General features: G+C 35.1%; 1 pseudogene; it reads left to right on the forward strand.

The window, feature by feature from the left end:
- Positions 1-1,101: 1,101 nt before the first annotated feature.
- Positions 1,102-6,528, forward strand: LOC132164575 (GDSL esterase/lipase At5g03810-like; annotated as a pseudogene).
- The last annotated feature ends 1,942 nt before the right edge of the window (positions 6,529-8,470 follow it).

Consider the following 8,470-nt stretch of genomic DNA (forward strand, 5'->3'; position numbering starts at 1 on the left):
CGCGGCCAAATCTCGGGTGCAGGACCTGGAAGCTCGAAACATTGATATGATTGCTAGGGTGCAAGACTTGGAGGTCGAGTTAGTAGCCATGAAGGATAAGTTCGAGACCTTGGAGATCGACTTCTTGGTGGAACAAGAAGAGTTGAATCAAATGGAGGAGGCCTTGACAGAGTTTGAGCTTCAGCGTAAAGCCACCGAGGATAAGAAGGCTTCATTGTCCGAAGAGCTCTTGGTGCAAAGGACGAAGCTTCTTCTCAGCCACTTAAATGCAAAGAGGATGAAGACAAACAAGCTTCCTTGTCCGAAAAGTTGAAGGTAGCGAAGGATGAAGCTGCCTCTCAACTTCTGAAGGCTCAGAAGGCTGTTGAAAAAAAAAGGGCCACCAAATTGAAGGAAACCAAGCTCAAAAAGAAGTTTAAGCACCTCAAGGGCCAGTTCAAACATTACAAGGCGAAGGCTCAAAGTTACTTCAAGCAACTTTCCTTCACAGCATGGATGCGAGATCGTGCATGGGCTCAAGGATTTATCTGGGGCTTTGAAACTTATCGAGAGTTAGTCAAAAACCTGATGTAGATCGCAGGTCGCCTGGAATTGCGATCGATCGCACATGTACCTGCGATCGAGCACGATTCCAGACACTTGCGCATGAGGTCCCTGGAACTGCGATCGATGGCACTTGTACCAGCAATCGATCGCACACGGAGCATTATGTTAATTTTCTGCGTTTTAAAATTAGGTCAAGCCGTCTTTATTTTCTTGTTTTAGTAGGATTAGGGTTTTGGGAGCCTTTATTTCGTTATTTTATTAGGTTTTGGGTTTTGGGGGGTATTTATGTAATATTTTATTATGTTTAGGGTTTTCAGGCTATAAATATATGTTTATAGCCTCCAGAGAAAGACAGTTGTTGTTTATTATTGATTTTGATTAATGAGAATACTCAGAGTTGAGTTTATTCCTCTTTTCCTTTAAACTTTAGAGAGTATCTATTGTTTTAAGAAGAATTCTTAGATCATTGATAGACTCAAGATCTAGAATTAGTTATCCGTTGCTTTATTGTTGTTTTTCGCTGCAGCCTACTAAGTCACGCTGCATCAAAACCCCATGGACTTGATAAACATCGAGACTATTCTAGCAACTACCTTTCCTGTCTCTGTCAAGGCCATAGAAGAAGTCACCCATCTGGGGCAAAAAGAGATGCCAGATGCTTGGGGCATTACACTGTTCGATGTTGACCCAAAAGATTTGGTGGACCTGGAACCCTCGACTTCTTCGAGTAAAAATGTAAAGTCAGGAAGTACTGAAGCTCCCAATGCTAGCCTTATTGAGGCTAAAGACTTGTAAAACTTTTAAAATCTTTAATGAGAAAAGGTCTTTTGCTCAGCTCTCTGTCTTGCAAGTTTTTCTTTTTCTCGCAGTCTTTAAAAATAAACTTATAAAGTTTAATTTTTGAATACTTGACCAAATGCTTGGCCTCAGGAAAATACCTTTGCAGTTTTATTTCACCGAGGTTTTAGCCTTAGAATGAGCCTTCTACCAAGGCTTTTCATTTTAAAAATGGGCCATGTTAAGAAAGTGCCTTTACGGCTATATTTCTTAAACTTTTGTTCTCGAGAAAGCGCCTTAATGGCTATATTTCTCCAATGTATTTTAGCCCTATAACGATCCTTCTTCAAAGGCTTTGCGTTCTCTAAATGGGTTAAGTTCGGAAAGCGCCTTCACAGCTATATTTCTCGAACATTATCCTCAGGAAAGTGCTTTAATGGCTACACTTCTCCGAGGTGTTTTAGGCTTAGAATAATCCTTCTTCAGAGGCTTCTTATTCTTTAATTGGGCTAAGTTTGGAAAGCGCATTTACGGCTATTTTTCTCAAACGTGGGTCTTGATGAAAGCGTCTTAATGACTATATTTCATTGAGGCATTTTAACCTTAGATTGGGCTTTCTTGAAGTTGTTCATTCTTTTGTGGGTTAAGTTCGAAAAGTGCCTTTACGACTATATTTATGAACACTTGGCCTCGGGAAACTACCTTTACTATTATATTTCCTGAGGTATTGTTGGACACTGTAATTTCAGAAGATTTGTTTATTGATGGTATGCTTTACAACTGAAACAAAACATGGATCTTCTTGGTGAAATTACAATGGTACATCAAACAAAATACTTCTTCAGATGCTCGTGTCTTGCCTTCGGAATCTTCAAGGTGATATGCTCCTGCTTGGTGGCATCCAACTACTTTGTAAGGCTCTTCCCAATTTGGAGCTAGTTTGCCCTCGGCTGGGTCCTTGTTGGCAATAGTAACTATTCGCATGACCAAGTCTCCTAGCTTGAAGCTTTGGTGCTTGACCTTCTGATTGAAATACCGAGCTACCTTTTCTTGGTATACTGCCATGGTTGCTTAGGCCTGGTCCCGTTTCTCCTGCAGCAAGTCAAGGTGTAACTTGATTCCTTCGTCATTGCACTCCGGCCGAAAGGTTTTCACGCGGAAGCTTCCCGATCCAACCTCGGCTGGTATGACAGCTTCAGTCCCAAAGGCTAGAGCGTAAGGAGTTTCTTCGGTTGGGGTGTCCAGCAACCTCTCTTGTTTTGGTGTCCACCAAGCTTTTCCTACTTGGTAACTCCATCACAGGACACCTAGGGCTGAACCATAATTTTGAGGGGAACAAAATTGAAAAAATGAACTTTTTATGGTAAAAATAAATTTTGGGAGTCAGTTTCATTAAAATTACCTAGAATTTAGAAGAAGTTTTTTTTTAAAAGATTTTTTGTGACATTTTTTAAAATTTTGAGAGAGTCCGAAACCCCCGAGGCTAGGGGTGATTTTGACCTTGTTGGACACCGTGGTGAAGCTTCTCTTCATCGACTCTAATCTAGCAAATCTCGGCGCCATTTCTCTTCATGTGGTGCAATTTATTGTTTGTTGTAATTATTGCTATGTAGGTAGTTATGTTTTAGGATTATTGCTTCTTCAAACTGCCCTTTGTAGCGGCCCTAGTTCATCCAATGGGTCTAGTTATTTATTTGACCAATTCGTAATAGTTTTAATTTTTTTTTGCATTGATTTTTGGTTGTCTTTGGTGGCTTTGATCCAACCAATCTTAGTGTCATTTCCCTTGTGGTGCTGCGAGTTATTGTTTGCAGCAATTATTGCTATGTAGGTAGTTATCTTTCAGAAATATTGTCTCTTTAAGCTGCCCCTTGTGGCGGCCATAGTTAATCCAATGGGTCGATCGTTCATTTGACTCATTTCCAATGATTTAGTATTTTTGCACTAATTTCTGATTGTTTCGAGGCTCTTGTTTGGGTTGCTCATCCTTTATTTATATATAGTCTGTTTTAATCTTCTCTTTTCCCTTCCCCTTTAATAGATTAGGAAAAAAAGAAAAGAATAAAAAACTAATTTTTCATTCCATCACTCACTCTCTGCAAAATAGGCTTAAGTGAATTTAGGCCTTCTGAGTATAAGTGCTTTGACTACCAAACAAGAGGTAAAATATGAAATTTTGCCTTTTCGCAACATGCATGTCATGATGGATCTAACCCCAGGCATATACTTAGTATTTTTTTTAAAACCGTGCAGATTTAATTTTAAGTTTTTCGTGAAAAAAATAGAAAGAGAAATTAGATTTAAACGTCACCAAATCCATTGAATACAAAATTTGTGCACATTTGACTCAATGATCATGACCAAGTAACCAAATATTTCATACTAAGCTATGCTTTTAAGTTGGCAAAAAAAAAAAACAAATGGTTTTACCACCAGATTAGGAGAAGGCAACATCATCCAGAGTACAAAAAAGATAATTGAACACAAAATAGTAAACCATTACTCATAAGAAAAGACAACCATTTAAACAAATCTTTGATGCTTTTGGGGTTTCCATTGACCTTTTAACCATATTCAAGCGTTCAACCATGAGAGCTGAACATGTTTCAGATCTTACCATTTTGCAGACAAAGATTTTGACAGTGATTGGAGAGTTGCATCACAAGTAAATATAAAATAAAAAAGGTCAAGAAATATTGCTACCACTACCACTCGTTGAATTTAAGTTTATCTCATTTTTATTTGGGGTTAAGAAATTATGAATCTTGGGGAGAGTTTCATAGAAGATAGGACAGCTCAAGTATATACTTCATCACGATACTCCAATGGAATTTAGTAGGGAACACCCATTTTTCTTATTGATTTTATTTTATTTTTCTTTTCTTTTGACATCTTACCTCATTTAACTATTACCCTTTTTGCCAATTGGGTGATTGGTTCCCTAATTTGAAAAAATATATTACAATTTACCCTAATAGGTAAATGGCCTAAAAGTCTCTTTGGGTGGGAGTGCGTTTTTAAAAAAAATGCTACTTAAAAATGTAGAAATATATGCATTATCAAATTGCGGCAGATGCATTTAAAAAAAAAAAAAAAACACAATTTTATGAAATATGATATGATATGTTGTGTGGATTTTGTGTAAGAAATTCCATTTAAAGTATGTCCCTTATATCACATATATTATTATAATTATAAAATATATATATATATATATATATATATATATATATATATATATATATATAATTACGGTGTTCAGTGATTTATTCCAATTAAAGCTTATTTTATGAAATCAAATATTCTGAATTAAATTGTCGATTTAATTCTTGTGGAACAAGTATTTGATTTCATTACTGATTTTATTTTGTGGAATCAATTAGCTGTATTGATTATTTATTTGATTTTTATTCCTTAATGGGAGGAATAATTAAGGTAACAGCTCTAATTGAGGGTCCATGACCTACCTATAAATAAGGCCCATGTATTCCATCAATTGGCACTCACTGGTAGGCATAGGTCAGAAGAACCTCTCAATAATTTTTAGTTTTCTAATTTGGTTGCTGTGAAGCTGTTCTTCAATTGGCTTGAGCAAAGCATAGCTAGAGGTATTTATATAATCATTCATTCTGCTGTTAATTTTATTGTCAATTAGCATTTAATTATATATTGAATTCTTACATTTTGGTGATATTTGTAGCATGCGATCTCATTAAGTAAACAGCGGGAGTACTACAGGGAGTATCAGTGTAGGGTGGTAAAAATTACAGGGAAATCAAATGCTTCAACAATAATATTTGGTGCAATCTACTTTCTTAGTGCTGGGAACATTGATTTTCTTCAGAACTATTACGTTGATCCTCTTCTTCACTCTGCCTATTCTTTTGATCGCTTTCAAACATTCTCACGCAATCCTACACAAATTTCATTCAGGTCCCGCCTTTTGTTTTGTTTTTGTTTTTTGTTTTTTGAAACAAAAACATTAACAAACATTTATAAGAATTAAGAAAAAAGAAACATTAATTTGTGACAGGGGCTATCTGCATTGTGAGCGGGGAGAATTGGAGTGACAAAACTACCCCAAATGGGATGCCTTCCAGCAGCCATGACAATATTTGGTTTGGGTGGGAATGAATGTGTGGAAAGGTTAAACAATGATGCAATTTCGTTCAATAACAAGCTAAATGCCACATCTCAGGGGTTGCAAAATCACCTTTCTGGTCTCATATTGGTTGTCCTTGATACCTACCAACCTCTTTTCAATCTTGTCACAAATCCTACCCCAAATGGTACGTCAATTACTTCTCTGGGTTCACGTAAGCAAGAGATTGAAGGCTTTAATTTTTATTTATTTATTTATTTTTTATTTTTACAGACACATATTAGTAATTTGTAAAAGAGTTGTAGATGTAGGCTAAGTGAACAATTTCTCCTAGACACCTAAAAAAGGTCAACTTCTCTGGAAACTGGGGACATTCCAACACCTGAGTTAGTAAAAGCTTTTACTAAAATGAGTAAGGGCCTGTTTGAGATTACGTTTGAGGAGCTTAAAAGTGCAATTAACACTCAAAAGTCCGTTTGAAGAAAAAAGTATTCGTTCGGTCAAAAAATCGCTTTTAAGGGTCCAAAAAGCCTAAAAATGGCAAAAACGCACTTTTGGCAAATCTTAAAAATGAAACTTTTGCCAAAAAGTACTTTTTGACTTAAAAGCTCTATTTCTCAAACGCAATCCCAAATAGACTCTAAAATTAGATAAAATAGATAGAGTGTGTGTGTGTACTTTTGGTGGATTTCCTTAGGCTTTCTTAGCAGGCAGGCCGACAATATTTATTATGTAGTATGGTCCTCCATATATATATATATATATATATATATATAGCCCTCCTTGCCTCAAAAAACCCTGTAACCACACATATTGTCAAAATTAATATTAATTTTGACAATATGTGTGGTTACAGGGTTTTTTGAGGCAAGGAGGGCTTGCTGTGGATATATTAATTTTGACAATATGTGTGGTTACAGGGTTTTTTGAGGCAAGGAGGGCTTGCTGTGGAACAGGGTTGCTAGAGACGGCAATACTATGCAATGGGGACCTGTGCTAGTGCATCAGGCTATGTCTTCTAGGACGGTTTCCATCCTTCCGAGGCTGCAAACAACATTATAGCCCAAACTTTGGTCGCAAGTGGCATTTCGCTCATCAGCTAATCAAACACACGCATCTACCTCACCATTATTTTGCCTTTTCTCTTCAACAGATCCATGTTTTTTAGGGTTGTTTAGTTAATTTATGTTTCTTGTGCATGTTTTGTTGTTGTAATATATGTTCCCACAAAAAAAGAAAAAAAGAAAATAAAGACTAGCTTGCTTCCATGTTTGATATTGTGTTGAGAAATATAACTTTTAAAGTTAAATGATTTTTTTGAGATTTTTTTTTTTTTTTTTTTTTTAAAAAAAAAAAAAATTTTCAAGTTTTTCTCAAAAATGTTTTTCGGTATTTTTTTAGAACAAAAAAGTAAGAAGTACTTTTTGAGTTTTTCACCAAATGGCCAAGCTTTTTGGTTGGCACAGTTTGTTGCGTACAAAAGTACTATTTCGACTGCTTAACGCAATTCTAAACAAGTTCTAAACTTTAGCCTTGGGCTTAACGCAATTACAAACAAGTTCTAAGCGTTAGCCTTGGGCTTATGCAGTCTGACCCAATTTGAACTTGTTGAACAGGTAAGTGGGAAAAAAAAAATCAGAAAGAAAATAATAAGTCTAAATGGTTTTATATGATCTTCAATTTGGGTTCAACATTCCCAACTCACCTTAGATATTAGAAAGAACTTTGCAGGATGTGGATGGTCCACCGTGTGCAAATTAATGAAATAAAAATACAAAAGATTTCCGTAATTCTTTTTGGTGCGTTTGAAATTGGAAATTTCGCAAGAATAATCTGCGTTTTTAAAAGATATTGCAAAATGTAAGACGTTTAACATTGTAATTTAAACCAAAATCATGATTTCGCATAACAAATATTTGATAAAAAAAAAATTATTTTTTAATATATTTTACCAAACACCTAAGATTTTAAAAAGTAATAATTTCAAAAACATAATTTTTAAAATCGCACTTATTAAAGCCACAGTCCCGAACGACCCACCCACCTCGTAAATGAATACACTATGAATCAAGCTGCTGAAGTCGATTTCTTGGTCCCCTCCCAATTCCCATGTTTGGTGGCATGAAGTTGACTGGATTGTAGCTGTCGTGGATCTTGGAAGATAAAGATGGATAACTAGTTTGGCCATTATGACCAGGTCAACGAAGATTTAATTATTTTTACGAGAAATTTACTTAATTCTCTTAATTTTTTTTTATCTTTTTTGCAATCTTTCTTTAAAGTTAAAAAACTCTTAATTGAATATATCAAACATATACAAATTTGCAATCTCGCCCCTCCAGTTAAGGTTTGTCAAATGTCGAAACAATGATAATACCCTAGTAAATTTTCTGAAATTACAAAATTACCCTTAAGTTACAATAATTTTTTTTTTTTTAAGTTAAAAAAAAAAAGATTAATTAGGAAAATACATGAGTATTTTGAAGTTTGGGAGAAATTACAAAACGGTGAAGTTTTCCCTTATTTTTATCGTGGCAACTTGGTTTTTGACACTCACTCTCAAATTAAATCTTATATTAGTGAGGGTGACATGTTTTGTCCATTTGCTTATCAATGATTGTAAGCAACTCCTACGTAAAGATTGGCCGAGATACCATGTTTGTCCACGTCCCTTTTGCACATGCCGATGTGGATGTGGTTATTGGCAATATCTGCATTTGCATATGCAAAATGCGATTATCACTTTTAAGTATTCACATTTGCATCCGCATCATGCGATTATTATCTGCATCAGAGTAGTTATTACGGTTATTAAATACAGTTATTATCTGTTATCTGCAAATGAAGTAATAGGACATTTTGTCTCTATTATGACATATTTTAAATGATTTTGAAAATAGTTTGGATCTGTTTTTAGTGTTTTTTGCTTGTTTTAGTGTTTCCTTAAGGCCTAATGTTTTAATGAAATCCATATCTATTTTACATTTCAACTTAAAAATAACAAAAATAAAATAAAATACAAACACCCTATGATGAATTTGTCCA

This window comes from Corylus avellana, chromosome 8, assembly GCF_965113065.1.
Source record: "Corylus avellana chromosome 8, dhCorAvel1.hap1.2, whole genome shotgun sequence".
Classification (NCBI taxonomy): domain Eukaryota; kingdom Viridiplantae; phylum Streptophyta; class Magnoliopsida; order Fagales; family Betulaceae; genus Corylus; species Corylus avellana.